The sequence below is a fragment of the Ceratotherium simum genome, chromosome 25 (genome assembly GCF_057802395.1).
Source record: "Ceratotherium simum simum isolate JZ-2026a chromosome 25, ASM5780239v1, whole genome shotgun sequence".
Lineage (NCBI taxonomy): Eukaryota > Metazoa > Chordata > Mammalia > Perissodactyla > Rhinocerotidae > Ceratotherium > Ceratotherium simum.
Window position 1 is genome coordinate 33569763 of NC_141924.1, and position 20617 is coordinate 33590379.

At 36.2% G+C, this 20617-nt stretch overlaps 1 long non-coding RNA gene across 2 annotated transcripts in view; it reads left to right on the forward strand.

The window, feature by feature from the left end:
* Positions 1 to 20617, forward strand: part of LOC147913771 (uncharacterized) — a 173937-nt gene that overhangs the window by 109837 nt on the left and 43483 nt on the right. Inside the window, exon 5 of one of the 2 annotated variants that reach the window (XR_015556305.1) lies at positions 17642 to 17782. This is a non-coding gene — a long non-coding RNA (uncharacterized LOC147913771). Of the gene's footprint in view, positions 1 to 17641; positions 17852 to 20617 lie in introns of those variants that run through there. The other variant, XR_015556304.1, reaches the window with a different exon arrangement.

The window sequence follows — 20617 nt, forward strand, 5'->3', positions numbered from 1 at the left end:
ATCCTGTAAGAAAAAGGTGATATTTGGGAGACATGCCTAAATTTAACAGATCTCAGTTAAATATACATTTCTTGACAACCTGGAGAGATCTAAACTGGTTGTAAGAATGCTATGTCACTTGCTGTCTGTGGCGCTCTTTAAGCAGACTCTTTTCTAATCTTAGTAGGTGGAAGAATGATATTATAGAGTACACTTGTGTTTGCTACATGAAACACTTGCCTACTTTAGTCAGATATGAAAAAGTCTGCTTAAAAAGAAAGTCTAAGACATTTTCAATGCTATTAACTATTATTCTTGAACTATTTGACATCATCATCTTAGCTATTTGGCTGCATTTCTGTGTCTTCTATTTAATCACAACACTTAGTATTTGACCATGGCATCCATCAAGTTAGAAAGGCAGCAAGAGAAATGAGAACTCTACAGTTTGTATAAAGTATTCTAAAAGATAGGCTAAAAAAATTTCAAAAGACTTCTGTTAAACTTTATCTGAAGAATACTATGGTTTATTTTAAGTGAACTTCCCTTCACTTTTCTTCCCTGTAGCCATTGGTAGATTCATGGCTTTTCAAAAGCTGTTTTAGTTCAGAGGTAAGATGGAGAGGCTGCACACCTGAAAAGAAGATGACCCAGGTACAAATGAAAGGTGGAGCGTTGTAGTATGAGGATAAGCAGATGGCAGGGATCAAGGCCTCAGACGTGGTAAAGAAAGGGAGGAAAATTACGGAGGGCATAGGGACTAATGCCTGAAGATTTCAAAGATGTTGCTTTCATCATGGTCTACAAGAGAGAAGGAAAAAAGGATTGATGTTCAAAGCATCTCAAAATTTTTGTTGCTCATAAAACCCTGCCTTCCATTCTTTGATTTGACTGCTAACAGCAGTGCATTTTCAGGATCATGGAGGGCGCTTAAGATCACAAACTCAGTACAGCTACTATAAATGTCTTAGCACTTAAGAAATTGAAAAATTTTCAGAGAAAATCATTGACTTCTGCATTATTTTCTAATACCTTACACTTTCCATTTGCTAACCTTCCTCCTGTGGATAAGAAAAATCCTGGGACAGGAGTGAAGGTATATAGTATCAAAGAAGAAAGATGATGAGATGAAAGGAGAGCTGCTAGGAAAGTGTTCCTTGCATGTGCAGAGTTAATAATATGTCTCAGCCTTAGAAAGTGAAGACTGGAAAAGACACTTGCCTCCTCTCCCCCAATTTAGATCATCAAATGATAATATTCAGCTAATATTAGACTGGGAAGCATAAAATTAGTGCCAACCCCAGCTAATACTACATCCCAACATAGCCAGTCCTTGCCATTTGAATTTTTCTGCCTGTTCACATCCTTTCTTTCTCCTTGCTAATGGGATAAGTTCTGGTATAAATCAAGAATAATTGAAAAGCAAGATGGTTCCATTGGGCCACTACAAGGTAAATCTCTATGCAATCCCTTCCCCAGGCTTGTGAGGAGAGAAAATTGAGCTTTTAGGAATGGTGTTGATTTTAAATAGAACTCATTGGGATAACTCTCTTTTGCCCCTTTTTGCAAGTTTTGAGAAATAATGGGGACTGAGGTGTCTTTTTCTCAGAGTTAATTCCTTTGAGGACCAGGCAGGAACACTGTGAAAATAATTAAAGAAAATAATTAAGGGAATAATGAGAATGCTTGACATATCTATATTGTGGCTCAGTTCAGCAGATAGAAGACCAGATAGTTCTGCTTCAAATACATTGTGTGTCCACTGGGGTATCTCGTATCTGAGATTGCTCAGAAAACATTACCATCATGGGAAGTTGCATGAGGCTTAAGATATTTAGGGTTCCAATTTAAATAGGATTGACATTCACTTCAGATTACCCCACTCTGATTTCATTTTGCTGTAGCTTATATATATTCTCACAGTTGTTCTGCTAGCACTTTTGTCTCTGTGTTTTGTCTTCAAATTGGGAAAGAGAGTTAAATAATCATTCAGTGCTTTGTATGCATTCTATTGAGCATTGAAGTAAATGTATAGAAAACAAAGGAACGAATTTTAGCAACCACTTAATTGTATATTTATTAGCTCTCTAGCCTTTGCTTTATAGTGGAAAGGAAACCCATTGTGATTGCTTTTTTTTTTTCTTCATAATTTAAGCCCTACTTACAATATGGTTAGTGTTCTGGAGTCTGTTTTGTGAACTTAATTATTACCATTTTTGTGCCTTCTATGGCTAGGAGTTGTGTGTCTCAGAATCCCCTTCCCTGTGTGGTTCTAGGTTACAGTTAGCCAAGAATACAACTTGTGCATGATTTGAAAAGTGGAGTTGAAGTGGAAGCCATTACTGTCAGAAAGTTATAGTCGTCAGACGTGGTGTCAGCAAGCTCCAGCTTCTAGCTTATCTTCCCAACTCCTGGCCTGGTAATGAACAGAGGTCTTAAGCTAATTACCAAGGACTTAATTGCACTTTGTGGGGAGAAAACAACTTCCAAAGATCTCTGCATGACTTCTTCTCTCCCCCATCACCTTAGTGCTACCACTTTGGCAGCCAGATAGGCATTGTTTCTGGGATTTTCCTGTAAGCTCTGACTTACCCACACAGACTGGCGCTCCAGGTGTCATGGTTAGTGACTCCCTCTGGTCCTTTGACATTCCCTCTTTCCAGAACTTCCTCAGCTCCTCTTATATGTGTATACTTGTAATTACTATAGCAAACTACCTGTTTGCACAGTATTTTAGGAAGCCTAACTGATAGAGATTTTACATATGAGTTCCAAGAGGGAAGAACCTTAAGCTTTTGATTCTAGAATTGGTTCTTTGATCTTATTAGATTTAAAAAAATTAATAGCCCCTTTGCCAGCAGTAAGTGGAACACTGGAAGTCCATGGTATTTAGTGGAAAAATGGTTACTGAAATCATCACTCTTAATTATCTAGAGTCAAGTGCATATAGGAGGCTAGGGTTTGGATGACCATGTAGCTGCTGCCACAGAAAATTATAGTGGAAATAAAAAACATAAAGACTGTAGGGTTGGTTTCCTAAAAGTGCACTAGAAAACTTGAAGGAAGAAAAATGATGAACTCAATACTTTATGTTCCCAGCTAAAGACCAGAGTAAGCAACTAGCAAATTACTGTTTGTCCTGAAAGGAACACTCATCTTCTGTAATCACAGGTTTAATATTTATGAAAACTGAACCTAAATCTGTTTCTGTAGGTGGGCAAATTATATTGGAAATTAAAATTACAGCCTTGCAGAGTCTCATGTTAAATGTAGGGTATTGATCAGGAAACAGTAGCATCCTGAATATGGGATTGGGGACTTAAGGGCAGATTACAATAAAGTTTGACACTCCAAATTCTGAAAAATCTCCTCTGCTAGTGCACCCTTGCAGGAGGAAGGTAGCCAACTAATGCCTAAATAACTTATAATGACCACTTATAAGTAAATAAATGAATGGTAGGTATAGCAGGCTGAAAAATGTTCTACAAGTACATAATCCTTAGTACTTGTAGATGTTACTTTATTTGGAAAAAAAGGTCTTTGCAGATGTGATTAAGTTAAGGGTATTGAAATGAAGAGATAATCCAAGATTATTTGAGTGGGCCCTAAATGCCATCACATCACAGGTGTCTATAAGGGAGAGGAACAGTGAGACACCACACCACACAGACAGACAAGGAAAAAGTGATGTGAAGACAGAGGCAGAGATTGGGGTGGTGCGACCACAAGCCAAAGAATGCTGGCATTCACCAGAAGCTAGAAGAAGCAAGGAATGGTTCTTCTTTGAGAACCTCCAGAGGGAGCAGGACACCTTGATTTTGGCCAGAGACACTGATTTAGGGCTTCTGGCTTTCAGAACTGTGAGAAATAAATTTGTATTGTTTTAATCCACCAAGTTTGTGGTAATTTTTTTTTACAGCAGCCTTAGGAAACTAATAGAGTAGAAAATGCTGCTCTCTCAAGACATGCTCTCAGCACCTCTGTGGCTTCTAGACCTTTAAGCAGACTCAAATTCTGCTAGGCGTCAGGAGGTTGGGTATACAATGTCATTAGTAAGAGTTATCTTCTGTACCAAAATAATTGTAAGACTTTTACAGTTAAAGAGGAATGTATATGAGAATGTATGCTAAAGGTGTTGGATTAGGGTACAAGGATGTGATGTTGGAGTGGACTGAATTCATTGATATGAGTATATTTAACTAGAAATTCTGAACTCACTTAATTAACTTGAGAAACTGGAGTGGATTTAACAGTTTCGTGGATTGGTTGACTGGAATCTGGACACAAAGTTGGACTATACTAAATTAAGTTGAGGTGTCACAATTTCCTTGCTATATGGTAGAGGAAGACATACTAAGGTTTAGGGAGATTGGATGCTAGGATGTATTTACTACGTATGACCTGCTCTGCTCTTCAGTCCTCTTCCGTGTCCTCCAGGAGGGCACAGAGGCTTTGAAAAATGCATTAGTCAGGGGAGTACAAGCATCCTTGAAGAGTGCTGTGGTGACTCTTACCTGTGGTTCAGCAATGACAATGGGAGAAGCTGCCACTAAAGTGGGCACTCTGAATTCAGTAGGGATAATGGGATCCTGGAGTGGTGGGAACCAAGTAGCAACAGTTACCCTGCGGTGAATCGTAGGCGTGATTATTGAATAGGCAGCAGGGCCAATACAGTTCATCAGAACAGTTTGACCTTCAGGAATCTTTCATTTTGACTAATTGATTCTGATGTTTCTAATGCTGAAATAGATGGGCAGCTTACCATAGCCTTTTATTTGATTTGTATAAGTAGAAGCATTCTAAGTCTGGTAAAAAAGTTTAGCTTGAATTAATACAAAATAGAGTTAAGGCCCCTTAACTAATACCTAGACTTGAACTTGTAAAAAGATTCAGAACCACTTGGAAATCCTTTTTATTTTTTTGCCTCTCCCTCTCATCTAATAAAATATCTATTGATAATAGTTAACCCTAAATCTCAATATGTAAGTACAGGATACTGAAAGGGGGATATGAGTCCACTTAGAGAAGAACTAGCACTCAAGTTTTCTATCAAAAGGAAAGAATGGGAAAATCCATGCCAACACTAAAGATGGATAAAAAGACTGACAGGAGGTTTTGTACCTTCTTCTGAGAAGAATGTTACTGTATTTTTGGTTTTATGAGGGATAGTTGCACTATTTTAGTAGAGCCATGATTTTGCTATTGTTTTTACTTAGAGTTAAATATGATTAAAAGATGTGTATATGGGTATCAAGTTGACAAGAGGGTAGACTGTGCTGGATTGTGTTTTGTCAATTTGTCATTACTACTCTTGTTTAAGACCAGGAAAAATATTTCCCAGAATTTCCTTTCCTTATTGGTTTCAAATTAGAGTTGGCCAAGAGAGGAATTTGCATGAAATTGGAAGATGGAAGTGTAGCAGAAGCCATTGATCTCGGAAAGTTATGGCTGTCGGAAAAAGATGTACAGATGCCTGTCAGGCTCTGGTTTCCAGATCATCTTCCCCACTAATCTAGTCAAACAACAGTGGCGTCAAGTACTAGACTACACTTTCTGTAGAGATGACAGCTACCAAAGACCTCTGCATGAGCTCTCCTTTTGTAGGTCCACTTCAGCAGCCTGCAGAGGATGGCTACGGGAATATTCTTGCAAGCTCTGTGTTGCCCAGTCAAGTCAGTGAGTGACTTCCTTTGTTTCTCCAACTCCTGTCTTCCAGACCTCAACTTCTCCAGCAATAATTCCCCTTTTCCCCACAAAGTTTTAACTTTCTCTTTTCCTTCATGAATATTGACTGATATAATTAGTATTCTAATAATATTTAAAGATGCTGGGTTTCTTTTTTATGCTTTTGTGGTATGAAGTAGTTTCTGTATGAACTATCATTATCACACACTCATGAAATGAAATGGATAATAAAACTATGCCCTAAACATGATCACTAACCAAAAAGTGCTTGTCAGTAAGTAGAAAAATATATTAGTAATGCAAATTATATCTGTATTTTTATAGATTAATTATGATTTTCTCCGTGACAGCCTGCAAATATCAATTACATCACTAGCATTTGAAGGATATTTGTAAATCCACGCACAAGCCTTTTACTACTCTTACAGATGCTACTATTTCAGATATTTTTCCTGGTCATGTAAAGGGTATATTAGTTTGAAGGTAAAATGCCCACTTCCCAGATTGTGGATTATGATAGAATTCAACAATAAGTTTTATTTACTTATAAGTTCTGTTACTAATTCTTTTGAACATTTCTGACTATTCAATAGAAGAGTCACTAAAACAGAAAGCATTAACTGTGTTTGCAATACACAAATAGGCAAACAAGCAAGACAATGAATACTTTAAAAATATTAAAAATTGTACTATACAGTAGTCTTTTCCAAATGGCCTAATGTTTTGTTTTGTTTTCCTTTGGGAAAGCAGGAGGTCTTAGTTTCCTTAATCTTAGACAAGAAAATTCTGCTTATCTTTTCTATTTTTGTAATGCTGGCCATATTGTATTTAATGTTTTGCTTTCCTAAAACTAGTTTGGAGCGGAATATCTACTACAAAGGTCATGACTTTAGAAGATGTGTGAAGTGCAGTTAGTGGCACAAAACAGTAGGTAGTAAAGCATCATACAAGTCAATGAACAACAAGGTCAATTGCTTCATATCTGCTTGTGGTTCAACACAGCTGGAGTGAAAAAAATCATAATGCTTGACTGGCATTGTGCAGCAGTGTAACATGGAATAATAAGGGAGCTGAAATCATCAGTTTACAGAAACTGTTAGTCTGACTAGGCCAACACAGAAAGAAAAGGCAAGTTGTCAAAAAGAAAGATCAGGAAAAAATCCATGTGAGAAATACAAGGATGGAATACAGAAGCGCAGGCCCCACACTCCTTTAAACAACATACCAGGAATACTAAATTTGCTATTAAGTTCTGATTTAGACTGGTATTGGACTTTCTTTGAAAGCAGCAATCTCTACCTTCTGCCATTGTCAATCCTCTGAGCAAAAATAGGTTTTTATATATTGGTAATCTGAACACTAATTTTATTTGAGGAATAGTCAAAAAAATCTTTAACTAGTAGATGCTATAAATCTATTAGTATTTCTCATAGTATATATCTCAGGACAAACCTCAAATAGCAAGGGTTTTTGTGATGTTGTGTTTTTTATTTTTCTCTGTAAAACAGATTACACCAACACATGCAATTAAAAACACATAAGTTCATGTAAACTTTAGGGAAAGAATGTGTGAGATATGGAGATTGTTACGTGGTGTTACGTCTTGTAAAAAATAGCTTCAACATTGAGGAAGAGATCAAGTTGTCAATTAAGATGTTGCCCTTTCCTTTTCTGAAGTTTCCAACGTGTTTAAGGGCATTTATGCTTTGACTTCTGAACCATGGATTTAGCTCTGAGGACCAGAGAAGAAAAGTGCCCGTTGACCATCAGTGAGGTTTATTTACATCAACAGCTGAAATGGAGTGCCCAGTGAATGCTTTTTTCTGAACCAAAGTACTCATAAGGTACATGCATTTTTCAAGGAGTCAAAGCTACCCTGTACCCACAATCGGTGCTCTTTGTACTTGTTTGGGCCTGCAAAATCAATTATAGGAACATTAAAATGGAGCAGTGCTCAGCTAATGATGCATCATGTCGAAGGTGTAGCTCTTTGCTTTTGTCTTCTTTGTACATTTGCTTTTTGAAGTGAAAAATCAATTAAGATGACTAACAAAACACAACACAGACATTCTGAAGAAGTCTTTTCCTTCTCTCTAATGTGTTTTAGAAAGCTTCCCAATCATTAACAAAGTCATATTCAGTAAGCCTCTCATATTAATTGTCTCCTTTTCACCTTTACGGGCGAGGCAATTGACTTTCATGTAGTAAAATGCACTTGTCGTGTTCGGAGAATACCATGTGGGTGGGCATCTGTGCGGTTTAGGATTCCTCTGGAAAGATTCTCTAGCATAACTATTAAATAAGAAAGGAAAGTTTTTCAAAATACATTCTTAAAATTTATACTCACAGGTTGGCCCTGGATTTCTCATTCATATTTGTTGGAATTAGGAACATTAGGGCACATTATCCTATTTTTAGAGTGCTATGTGAAAGAAAAACATGGAAAACACAGATTCCAGTAAAGTGTGGGATTTAACCATTTCCCCTCCTCCAAAAGAAAAATTATGATAACTATTCATGTAGGAGAAGTAGGGACAATTGGCCAAAAATAAATCAAATGGTAACTATTTCTATTTTCAGTGATTAGATTAGCTCTTGAATCGTGTTTTTATACTCATCAAGTTGGTGCCCAGTTTAGATCAATAAGAGAATAAAACCAATCTTCTGGATAGAATAAATGGCAAACCTTTAATCAGCTCTTCATATTGTGACCAATGTATTAGTAATAGTGCATCCACCAGTCGTATGCATAACTAATAAAACATGATACAATACCAAGCTCATTTTTCATTTATATTCATAATTTTTACTTATTTTCATTCCATTTCTTCCCTAACCAAACATAATGTCTTTCTAGCTTTGCAGCTTTCGTCTAATTTTCATGATTTGTATAAATAGCAGCAGTTTATAGAATATGAGTTGTGTTTCAATTTCAAGTTGATCACTCCAAATACAGGTAGGTTATGGTCTCTCTCCACCTTTCTATTTATTGCTATTATGTAAATGACTGGGTTTACTCTAAGAAGATGTTTTCAAGAAAATAAGATGTTTCAACTTTTACCTATCAATGGTAGGTATTTACCTACCTACCATTTGTGGGTAGGAAAATGTGCTTTCTTTCTCTTTGTGCTGCAGTTGATTAATTATGTTTGCTGTGAAGGTATTTAAGGTGTCAGGGCTGTAGAGAGAGAGGAAGGAAGGGATAGGAAAATGATTTATAAAATCTCGGACTTTGGATTCTTATCAGAGGCACACTGCACAAAAGACAGTTCCCAGAGCGGGGAGAGGTCTAGTTTACTCAGTAGAGCAAAACTGGAACCAATCAAACATTTCCTTTAAAACTGATTTTTTCTTTTGCAGTGATGCACTGTGCATGGTCTCTAGGAAGCATTTTGGATGCAGTAGTTAGAAAAAGTTTTCTGTCCCCTAGGAAATAACAGCCCCAAGAGAACAAGTTACATCTTCCTTTAGCTGCCAGGACGGAGAGTGTCAGACAAATTTTGTTGTTTTCATTCTGTCTTGCAACACAAGCTAGATTTCTGACAAGGTGTCAAGCTACCCAAAGGTTTGCATACCCTTCCACCCTATGGGTGATGCCTTCCCCAGTGTGAGTTGAAATGGGAAATATATCTAAAACCGGGCTGGAGATAATCAGGAAATGAGATTATTAAAGTTTTTCTGATCATCTAATCCTTGCTGAGGGAAGAGATCAGCTACTTAACAGGACTCATTTGAAATGCTCTGCAGTCTGAACCATAGCATGTGAGAAGGGAGGTTCTTATCTGGACTGTGTGGTGCACAGATTTGTGACGCTGGTCCCTGAAATTTGGGAACAGACACATAAAAGGTGCTGGCTAAATGATTTGGTGGAATGTCACCTCCAAGTTTTTTTGTACTATATCTCTGAATAAATATTTTTGGCATATTGAACAAATTTCTGATATTTTGCATCTTACAGCTTCTCTTTTGTTCTTTCTATAAAAACAGCCACAGAAGACTCTGAATAATTTATTTTTCCTTCAAACTCCTTTTAGTAAGTTAATGTTTCTTTTTATTCCACTGCTTTTATAGTTCTTGTTATCATAGCTATGACTTAACTCTAATTGGAGAAAGAATATGTGTATAAAAGTGTAGGTCTCCTGTAGTGAGCGTTACTGCGAAGAATGAATATCTGAACAGAGAGAAAAAAAGGTTATATGATGTGCTGTTTAGAAATGGCATTTTGGGTGATTCAGGACTGATCTAGGTGAGGGTTTTGAGGCAGCTGAATGAGGGATGTGTACTTTGGAGGGCTGCAGGGTGAAAGGCATGGAGTAGTACTTTCTTGATCTCATCCTAGCCTCATCTTTTTGTGAGCTATGCCGTCTCCAATTAACCTACAAAGGGAAGTGTCTCTTTTTTTATTTTTTATTTATTTATTTATTTTTTAAATTTTTTGTTTATTGCAGTAACATTGGTTTATAACATCGTATAAATTTCAGGTGTACATCATTATACTTCTATTTCTGTATAGATTACATCACGTTCACCACCAAAATACTAATTACAACCCCTCACCACACACATGTACCGAATTATCCCTTTCACCCTCCTCCCTCCCCCCTTCCCCTCTGGTAACCACCAATCCAATCTCTGTCTCTATGTGTTTGTTTATTGTTGTTATTATCTACTACTTAATGAAGGAAATCATACGGTATTTGATCTTCTCCCTCTGACTTATTTCACTTTGCATTATACCCTCAATGTCCATCCATGTTGTCACAAATGGCTGGATTTCATCATTTCTTATGGCTGAGTAGTATTCCATTCTGTACATATACCACATCTTCTTTATCCATTCGTCCCTTGATGGGCACTTAGGGTCTTCCAAGTCCTGACTATTGTGAATAACTCTGCAATGAACACAGGGGTGCATGTACCTTTACAAATTGGTGTTTTCAAGTTCTTTGGATAAATACCCAACAGTGGAATAGCTGGATCATATGGTAGTTCTATCCTTGATTTTTTGAGGAATCTCAATACTGTTTTCCATAGTGGCTGCACCAGTTTGCAGTCCCACCAGCAGTGTATGAGAGTTCCCTTCTCTCCACATCCTCTCCAACACATGTTGTTTCCTGTCTTGTTAATTATAGCCATTCTGACGGGGCGTGAGGTGATATCTCATTGTAGTTTTGATTTGCATTTCCTTGATAGTGATTTTGAACATCTTTTCATGTGTCTGTTGGCCATCTGTATATCTTCTTTGGAGAAATGTCTGTTCAGGTCTTTTGCCCATTTTTTAATTGGGTTGTTAGCTTTTTTGTCCTTGAGATGCATGAGTTCTTTATATATTTTGGAGATTAAGCCCTTATCAGATGTATGGTTTGCAAATATCTTCTCCCGATTATTAGGTTGTCTTTTCGTTTTGTTGATGGTTTCCTTTGCTGTGCAGAAGCTTTTTAGTTTGATGTAGTCCCATTTGTTTATTTTTTCTATTGTTTCTCTTGCCCGGTCAGACATGGTGTTTGAAAAGATGTTGCTAAGACCGATGTCAAAGAGCGTACTGCCTATGTTTTCTTCTAGAAGTTTCATAGTTTCAGGTCTTACATTCAAGTATTTAATCCATTTGGAGTTAATTTTTGTGTATGGTGTTAGGTAAGGGTCTACTTTCATTTTTTTGCATGTGGCTGTCCAGTTTTCCCAACACCATTTGTTGAAGAGACTTTCTTTTCAAAGGGAAGTGTCTCTTTTCCTGTTTTCAGAGACTCAAATAACGGCTCCAGAAGAAATTAAAAAAAAAAATTCTCTTTAAGTCAATGAGACAATAAAAAGCCTAAAAATTCTCTTTTTCAAGTTTTAGAGTTATGATCTTTGTTTACTTCAATCACTGAGCAGTTGTGTGTTGTGTTAGCTTCTGTGTGAGGCAGGCTGGGTGTTTGAGATCAATCTCTGACCTCTGCTGCTGCCACTGCAGCTCGTTTGTTCTTGTGAGCATTTAGGAACTTTGAACTTGACCTTGCCAGTTGACTGTTGCTCAGTACGTTTTTTTGTGTGAACACACACACCCAAACTGAAAATACTGAAATTAAATCTCATTCTTTCAGAGGCACGTCAAGTAGACTAAAAGTGAAAATGTAAGTTGTATGCACTATTAATCTGTGTGTGTTTTGTAAAAGTGCTGTCTTAGACATGTACTTTCGTGTACTTTTTTAAGAAAAGAGCACTTTTTTTAGGTGGCAGCACTATATGCTGAGAATATGATCCTTCACATATATATATTATCATTCGTCATCCTTATGGACAAACTTATCGAGTAATGATCAATGTTCTTATCCCTCACCCCATTTTGGCTTGTCAAACCTGTCTTATGTTTTCTTATGCCTAGTGAATCACTATGCACCTGAGTAGAGTGGTTCCTAGAAATATCTGGAGAAACTTTTCGCTTAAAGAAGTTTCCATGATTTAGGACTCAAGATCAACATAAATGTATTACTCACTTACACTTACAGGGACTTTATGCTTTTCACGGCGGTCTTCACAAATCATGATTTCTAATGGTAGGCCTTGCAGATAATTTTCCCGTTTTCTAGACGAGGAAACGGAGACTCAGGGGAGCCAAATGGCTGACGTGGTAGAGCCAGGACCCCAGATCTCAGGTGTTCTGGTCACAAGTCAGTGTCCAGATCCAAAGAGCGTCCTGGTTAAATTTGCCCAAGTAACTGAGTAGAAAGGAACTGTTCTTCTTTTCCAAAACAAAACAAACAACAAACTGAAAAAAACCCAAAAAACCTATGAGAAGCACCTGAGGAAATCTGCCTGAGGATTAATTGTTATGAGTTAGGTTGAAGTTAAAACAGAAATAAAAATACACACTAACACTTCAATGTTTAATGTCCCCAGTGTCTTTTTATGCCAGAAGTCCTTATTATTACCAGTGCCTAAGTGGATAAACAAAATGAGGAAAAAGGTTTGTATTTGTCCCTTGTTGGAAACTAAAAATCTCCAAATCCAAATGGCTGAGATAGTGAACAAATACATTTTCAAATCCCTAGGAAAGCTTAAGTTGTATTGTTAAAGCAGAGGAATTTCCCCCTATAATGAAGCCAGTAATTCCATTTATAATTTATCAATTCCATTGTATTTCTACATAAAGAGCCAAAGTTAATACAAATAAAAATTGCCTTTAAGCTTTGCTGAATATTTAAACAGCTTTTGATGAGGAATATTGAATGCAAATACAGTATAAAGTTTGCAACATAAACTAATCTACAAAAAAATGTCCTCAGGCTATAACGATAGGTAGGACTATATACATTTTAATTTGTAATGACAAATAAATCAAGATATGACAGCATTAGCCCATATTTAAACATCTTTTTTCTTGTAATAGAAAACCCAGAAAATTATTTTTTGAATATTAACAAAACAACTCATGTTCTTGCTTATAAATATATGTGACTCCAAATATTATGCACATGTTAAAAAAAACTGAAGTCCGTATAGTCAATGCCAAAAGTAAATGATGGCTTAGAGTCAGTGAATAAAACAATCTACAGACTCTGTACTTTTAAGGAACCTCAGAATCTTATAATTTGTTAAATTGTTCTGCAGTCAAGAATGACCTTTATAAAACTCCCTAAGCTAAATTACGTGATATCAGGTTCCTGGTAAGAATTTCCAGCAGTGACAGGCAATATTCTACTGTTCTCCTCTTGATTCCATTATTTCAATAAATTTTTTTTTAAAAAGGATCATATTAACCGAATTGTAAAATATTTAAGTGTCTTTTTCTTGGGAAACATTCAATTTTAGTGTCCAAGAACCAATTTTTGTTTTTATTTCTGGATTCATAGATTAAAACTAGAGTCATTGTGAGGGACATAACCATAGTCAAATTCCTAATTTTATTAATGAGTATGCTGAATTTATTTCTTAATAACTTGAAATAAACAATTTTTAGTTTATTACCAAGTAAGATTTTAATAGTCAGAGGGTTGGGCTGGGATTAGCAACTGGATTTGAATCCTTGCTCGACCTCTTACTATCCAAGAGACTAGAGTAAATCTGGTAATTTCTCTTAATCCTCATTTGCCTCATCTGTAAAGTAAGGATAAAAATAGCACTGATCTTATGGGTTTCTTGTGAGGATTAAATAAGCTAAGTGCCCAATAAATAATTTCATTAGTTCATTCACTTAATGCATATACTTTAATTGCTTTCAAAATTCTCTTCTCTGTGCTATTCCGCTCCACCTAAAGCTGTCATTTTATTTTCCTCCATTTTTCCAGTGCATAACATCTTCAGAGTTTCTATTCTCAAAGCCTTTCCCATATGAGTGTTTACTGACAAAACTCTCCCTCTTCACCTCCTCTTTGGTCTAGCATCTGCCTCAATCACTGAAATCAAATTGTCTACTAAATCCACAACCTTGTAGGATATTGTTTCAATCTTCATGACTCTTGACTTGTCTGTCTTGTGGATTATTTTGCTATCCACTACTTTTTGAAAGGCCTTCTGTGATTTCTCTGGCATTGTACTCTCCTCTGCCTTCCCCTACCTTAAAAAGCAACATGGCACAGTGGTTTAAAAGAGCAGGTTATTGAACTAAACAGCTTTCAAATCCTAGTTCCAGTACTTACTAGCTGTATGACTCTCAGGAAGTTACTTAAAGTCTCTCTGCTTCTTATTCTGTACAATGAAGCTAATAACAGTACCTACCCTTGATATGTTGGGAGAATAAAATGAGTTAACATATGTAAAATGTTCAGAACAGTGACTGTCATGTAAGTATTTGTTATCTTTTCTTGTACAACATAATCTCAATTATTTATGTATAAAAGAGAAATTAAAATAATCTACCACAAAGTCTATCACCAATTTGTGGAGTATTTATAATTTTTTCCTTCTTTGCACTTTATTACATTTTTCTTATTTTCTACAGTGACAATATATTACAGTAAAATAAGAAAACGCCACATTTGAAACAAGTTGTTGAAGTAATCAAATGTAAACCTTAAATTGGAACTACTACTTTCTTAGCATTATACTTCACATCTTATAACTTTTGTATAGCAAGGACCATAGAAAAATCCATATTTAACAAAAAACCATGTTCTTCTAAAAGAACATATTTGGGAACATTGAAGAACTGCCCATTAAAACAAGGCCTGCTGGTGTTCCATTGTCAAAATAATAGCACTGAGTGTTGGCAGTGTCCCAGATTGCCATGGCAGTCTGATGGAGATTATTTTAATTACCTAGATCAGAGATTCTTAGCTGCATATGGATATGAAAGGGGTTGCAGATGAAACTCCGTGAAATTATATTCAAAATATTGTATTATGGTACATTCTTCTAGCTTTCGTCAGATTCACAAAGTATTGTGATCCTCAAAAATTCCAAAGTATAAGGATTGCTGGACGCCTATCTTCAGACTCATTCCTATTTAAATTCCATAAATAATAACTTATATCTTCAGGAAATAATCAAGATACCAAACATCTTAATTCTGTAACAAAAAAAGAAAAGGTGTAATTAGACATTAGATTATCATGATTTTTATTTTGTATGTTTCTTCATTTTCCAGATTTTCTATGAACCATATGTGTTAACTTTCAGATGAGAAAAAGAAGTTATTTTAACTAAATATGCAATTCAATATTCAGTAGTATATTTCAATTTTTATACACCTTCCTGTCCTCTCTCCCTTCCCATCTCAGATGAAAGGGACTTGGGGAAATTCTCAAACTTAAAAAAGATAAATGAGTTGCCAACACTGGCAATTGATTGTCTGTTTCTTCCCTCTCCTACTACCCCAGGCAGTGATAACTTCCCTGTGGGTGCTGCCACATCCCAGGGTTTAGAGGGCATGCGGCCTTTTGACAAGCCACAAGTCTCTTATTATGGCTTAATGGTTAAGAAACTGGGCTCTGGAGCCAAGGTACCTGAATATATACCAAGTCCACCACTATTTAGCTCATTGTTTCCATTTCTCTATCTGTACAACAGGAATTAATAATAGTACCTACCTCATAAAGCTATGACTATTAACAGAATAAATGTAAGTAAAATGCTAAAAACAGTCTGGACATTTTAAGAACTCAATGAATTTCCTCCTCCTCTTACTGCATTTTTCCTTCTCCTCTTCCTCCTTGTCCTGATATATCCTACGTCTTAGAGTAACACGTTATAATCTTTACCTTTACCTTTCCTTTACCTTTACCTTTACCATTTTTATGAGGAAAATTTCTTTTTCTCATAAAAATGCACTCATTTTGTGCATTACTTCAAAGATTTACTGGGCTCCAGTGATTTAAAGAGGAAGCATTTATCACTCTTCACATTATCTCTTTATTAAATCATGTAGGAACTTGATGGATTAATATGCTAGCTGTCTAAGAAGTGCTAAAATCAAAGGGTTGAAATTAGGCTTCGACATTTTATGTTCGATTGTAGGCTGGTCAGAAAGAGAAGTACAAAGAGGCAATAGCTTTTAAAACACATTGTCTAAACATGGTTGTTAACCATTGTGGTTTATTACTACTACTACTACCTCCACCACCCTACCATTCCATTTATACACTACTGCTGAAAAAACAAATAAACGCTGTCATTTACTGACTGCTGACATAGGCTGAAAAATGGCCCCCCATGATGTCCTCTCCTAATTCCTAGAACATGTGAATATGTTACCTCATATGGCAAAAGGAACTATGCAGATGTGGTTAAGAATCTTGAAATGGGGAGATTATCCAGCTGGGTCTAATGTAATCACAGGGGCCATTATAAGAGAGAGGCAGGAGATCAGAGAGACAGAAGGCAATATGACAATGAAAACAGAGACAAATTTGAAGATGCTACGTTACTGGCTATGAAAATGGAGAAAGGCACCATGAGCCAATGAGTGTAGAAAAGGCAAGGAAAATGATTCTCCTCTCAGAGCCCCAGAAGGAACCAGCCCTGCTGACACTTTGGCTTTAGCCCAGTGAAACTGATTTTGGACTTCTGACCTCTAGAATTGTAAGAGAATAAATTTTTGTTGTTTTAAGACACTAATTTTTTGGTAATTCATTAGAGTAGGAAATAATTCATTACTATAGGAAACTAAGATAACTATTTCCTAATGTGCCAAGCTTTGGGCTGTGATCTTGGCATGCATAATTTCAACGCTCACAACAATCCTATAGTTCCTGACTTAGAGGAAGGTCTTCTGGTTTATATACCAGGTCTATGTCACCCCTGGGAGGTAATGAAGTGCACACTCTACACAATTGTACACAGTGATCTTGATTATCGAATTCTACATCCAGTAGCAGATCTTCAGAGGACATCTTCTTCATGTAAAAATAAAGCATTTGTTTATTCAAACAGGAATGTTATGGGACCAGCCTGGTGGCGTAGTGGTTAAGTTCATGGACACCGCTCTGGTGGCCCGGGGTTCTTGGGTTCGGTTGCCGGGTATGGACCTACACACCGCTCATCAAGCCATGCTGTGGCAGCATTCCACATATAAAATAGAGGAAAATTGGCGAAGATGTTAGCTCAGGGACAATCTTCCTCAAGCAAAAAGAGGAAGATTGGCAACAGACGTTAGCTCAGGGCTAATCTTCCTCACACACACACAAAAAACTGGAATTTTATTTTAGGTTAGCTAGATTATACTTTAAGCCACTTTAAAGTTGCCTTTAACTCTTAATACTATGCCTAAGAAATTAAAGTTCTGAACTAAATGTATTTTTCTATAGCACAAGTAAAGAATAGGGACATCATCTAAGGTAGCTTCTGGATAGATAGATATAGAAAAAGAGATAATTTGACAGAAAAATAAAGCTGAAAATAAAACACAAGCTGCAAACTTGCAAATATGAGTGACTCAGCTATTGGATCAGTCTGAGAAAAGAAATATCTCCAAAGGTTGCAGAATTCCATTATGAAATTTGTAGAATGTTATTATGTCATGAAATATACATCTTTTACATTTTCCTTTTGACACATGCAGATGAAGAAGTTCCTGGTGTGATTGCATTTATGGAAAAGTTGATGGCTGGGTGTTAAAATGTGAAAAGTGACAGCGATTCTTCAAGGAGGAAAAAAACCCTTCAGAATACTGATGAGAGAAGACGGTGTGAATATAGACTTGGTAGGCATAGCTTTTATTTTTCTATCTTATCTTTGACAAAACCATCACATCCTGAAAATGCTACCTACAATGGATAAGGAAAGGCCAAATTGTGTGTCTTTGACAGAATATTACATGCAAATAATGGGCTTTTTCTACAGCTTCTCAGTTTGCATTAGCTTTTAAAAAAATATCATGCACAACTCATGAATATTCTGATTCTTCGTAGACGCTAATGTATGATTTTTGTAAATGGTCACAGGTGCAGGTTTTTGCATGAGCAATCACACTTTCTGCATGCTGTGCTTGGAGACACTCTGCATATAAGAGAGGGGAAGAGGTGGTATGGTTTTGTAAATGTGTAGAGAGTGAATCTTTATACTTTATTCACAGTTTACATGTGAACTGCAATGACACTGTGAATTTGGTGTCTATGATAATGAAGGGACATGAAAATTTTAAACTGTCAGGTGCTTTAATACAAATTTTGGAGGAATATTCACACACATGCTAGAGAATGTATATTTCGATAGTTTTGCGCTTAGCAAATGAGGATAAATTGATAACAAGTAAGGATTTGGGTACTTTGAATATTAGATTTAGTCTGATGGAGCCCAAACGAACTTGCTTCTGGTCAGTATTCATAGGCAAGACCTTCAAGGAAAAGGCAAGGAGAAATATATGAGACTGCAGTTGGAGGACCCATTGGCAATGTGGCTAGCAGGTAGGAGGTGCCTAGCATATAGACAGGTACTTTCTTAATATTTTGGCATAGAATTTCTGGTTCAATTTATTTCCGGATAGGATCCTTCCTGAGGAAGGATTTTTTGTTATTTAGTGCCTATTTATTTTATCCAGAGTATTGGATTTTGTGGTTTTATTATAGTTGCAAGGCAAACTCTTGCAATTACAAATTCTGTTGTGCTTTAAATGATACTGTCTCTCTGATAATAGTAATAACTGTATCTGTTAGGTGCTATAAACATGTAAACAACTGTTAGAAGCTTTATCTGCGTTATTTCTAATCTTAAAAACTCTTTAATAGGTATTTAACATCCATCTCAGCACTATTTTACATGAATATTTTCTGTGTTATTAGTTTATGAGATAAGGTCAGGTGGCATATTCCTGTTTTCAACATTTCTTATTTGAAATAAAGTACAAGTACTCTTATGAAAAAGTTGTATTTGGGAGATGAACTTATCAAAAATAATAAACAATGCATGTATCAAATAGTAAGTATATAGACTGAAAAATGAAACAGACCTCTCAGATAACGCAGACTATAAAACCTTTTCCTTGTCAATAGATACAGTCGTCCTTTCCTCTGTTTGCATGTCAGCCTATGAGTCCTTGGAAAGTACTTGCTTTTATGTTAGGCTGCAACTTTCACAAGTCATCTAGGAATTGGATGCAATGTTTCCGTCGTCTCCCAACTCATGCTGGACCCATCATTAGGGAGTTTTCAAGTCTAGAAAAAAGTAGTGCTTAACTTTTTGAAGGTGACCATGAATTTCCCCTCAGGTTCATGTGTGAGTCAACTGCTATCTTTCCTTTCCTTCATTGTTGCCACCCTTCACCCCTTTCCCATTAGCTCAGACTCCCATTCCCTTGATTCCTGCCTTCCTGGGAAACCATAGGCCATAGCTTCTCATAGCTGCTGCCTTGCATGCTCTCTACTTTAAGCACAAAACCTCTCTGAATATTCACAAAACAATGAGTAAAGTGGCAAAATAAATTCATTTCCTGGAAAGTATTTCATCTTACTGGCAGTTTTTTCTTTCCCACACAATCGGATTAAGTTAGATTTCCTACTTTGTTGATAGTAAGAATCATTTTAAGCATCTTTCTTGCAACTTTTGTTGCTCCAAAAGTCCAGACTCTATTTCTTCTGGTATGTCTCATTAGAAAATCCACATTATCTTTCTGTTTGCAGTTTTTCTGTGGTTTTATATTATTCTCTTTATTTTAAAGATAAGGTAACTTTATTTCAAAGAGGTTCTCATCTGAAAAAAAATGGAGCAGTAAATTGTCTAATTCATGGGACTGTTGAGACTAAATTACTTAATACACATAAAGTGCCCCACAAGAACTCAATAAATCCTAGCTATTGTTATTATTTTATGTTCATTATGAAAGACCTAGGTAAACCAGATAGTAAATGGCAGTATTAGTATTTGAGTGCATTCGTTAGCACCATAATTCCCTTTTGGTCGATATTACACTTTTTTTTTAGAAATGTACTATCTGATGATATAAAACTTTCAGGGAAATGGGGTGAGATGTGAAGCAACCATCTTCAACATATTTTAACATATTACTTGTGAAACATTCAAAATAAAATAAGGAAAAAAATATGTTGGAATAAAATTAGTACATAATATTTCAGCTGTTTAATAAACCCAGAGTGGACTACTATTGATAAAATTTTTTATTTGAAATCAGAAGGTCTTTCATTTGTTGTCTTTCTTTTGTGTCTGTAGTCAGACTCAGTTACTAGAATGAACCCATGTTTGAAGCTGGACATTGCCACTTATCAGCTGTGATCTTAAGCAAGTTGCTTTATCTCTTTCAGTTTAATTTCTTTAACTGTAAAATGATGATCATTAAAATAGATCAGTATTAATTAAGCACTTGCTAAGTGTGTTCTAAGCACTTTACGTGGATTAGCTCAGACAATTCTCATGACAAACCTACAGAGTAGAGCCCTCAATTCTAGATACACATTAGAATTATGAGGAGATTCTTATTAAATAAGAAAAACAAGTATCTCAGGATGGAGTGGGGGGGATGGTGGCATGAGATATTCTTAAAGTTTCCAAAGGGATTCCAATGTGCAGGTCAGTTTGAAAAATA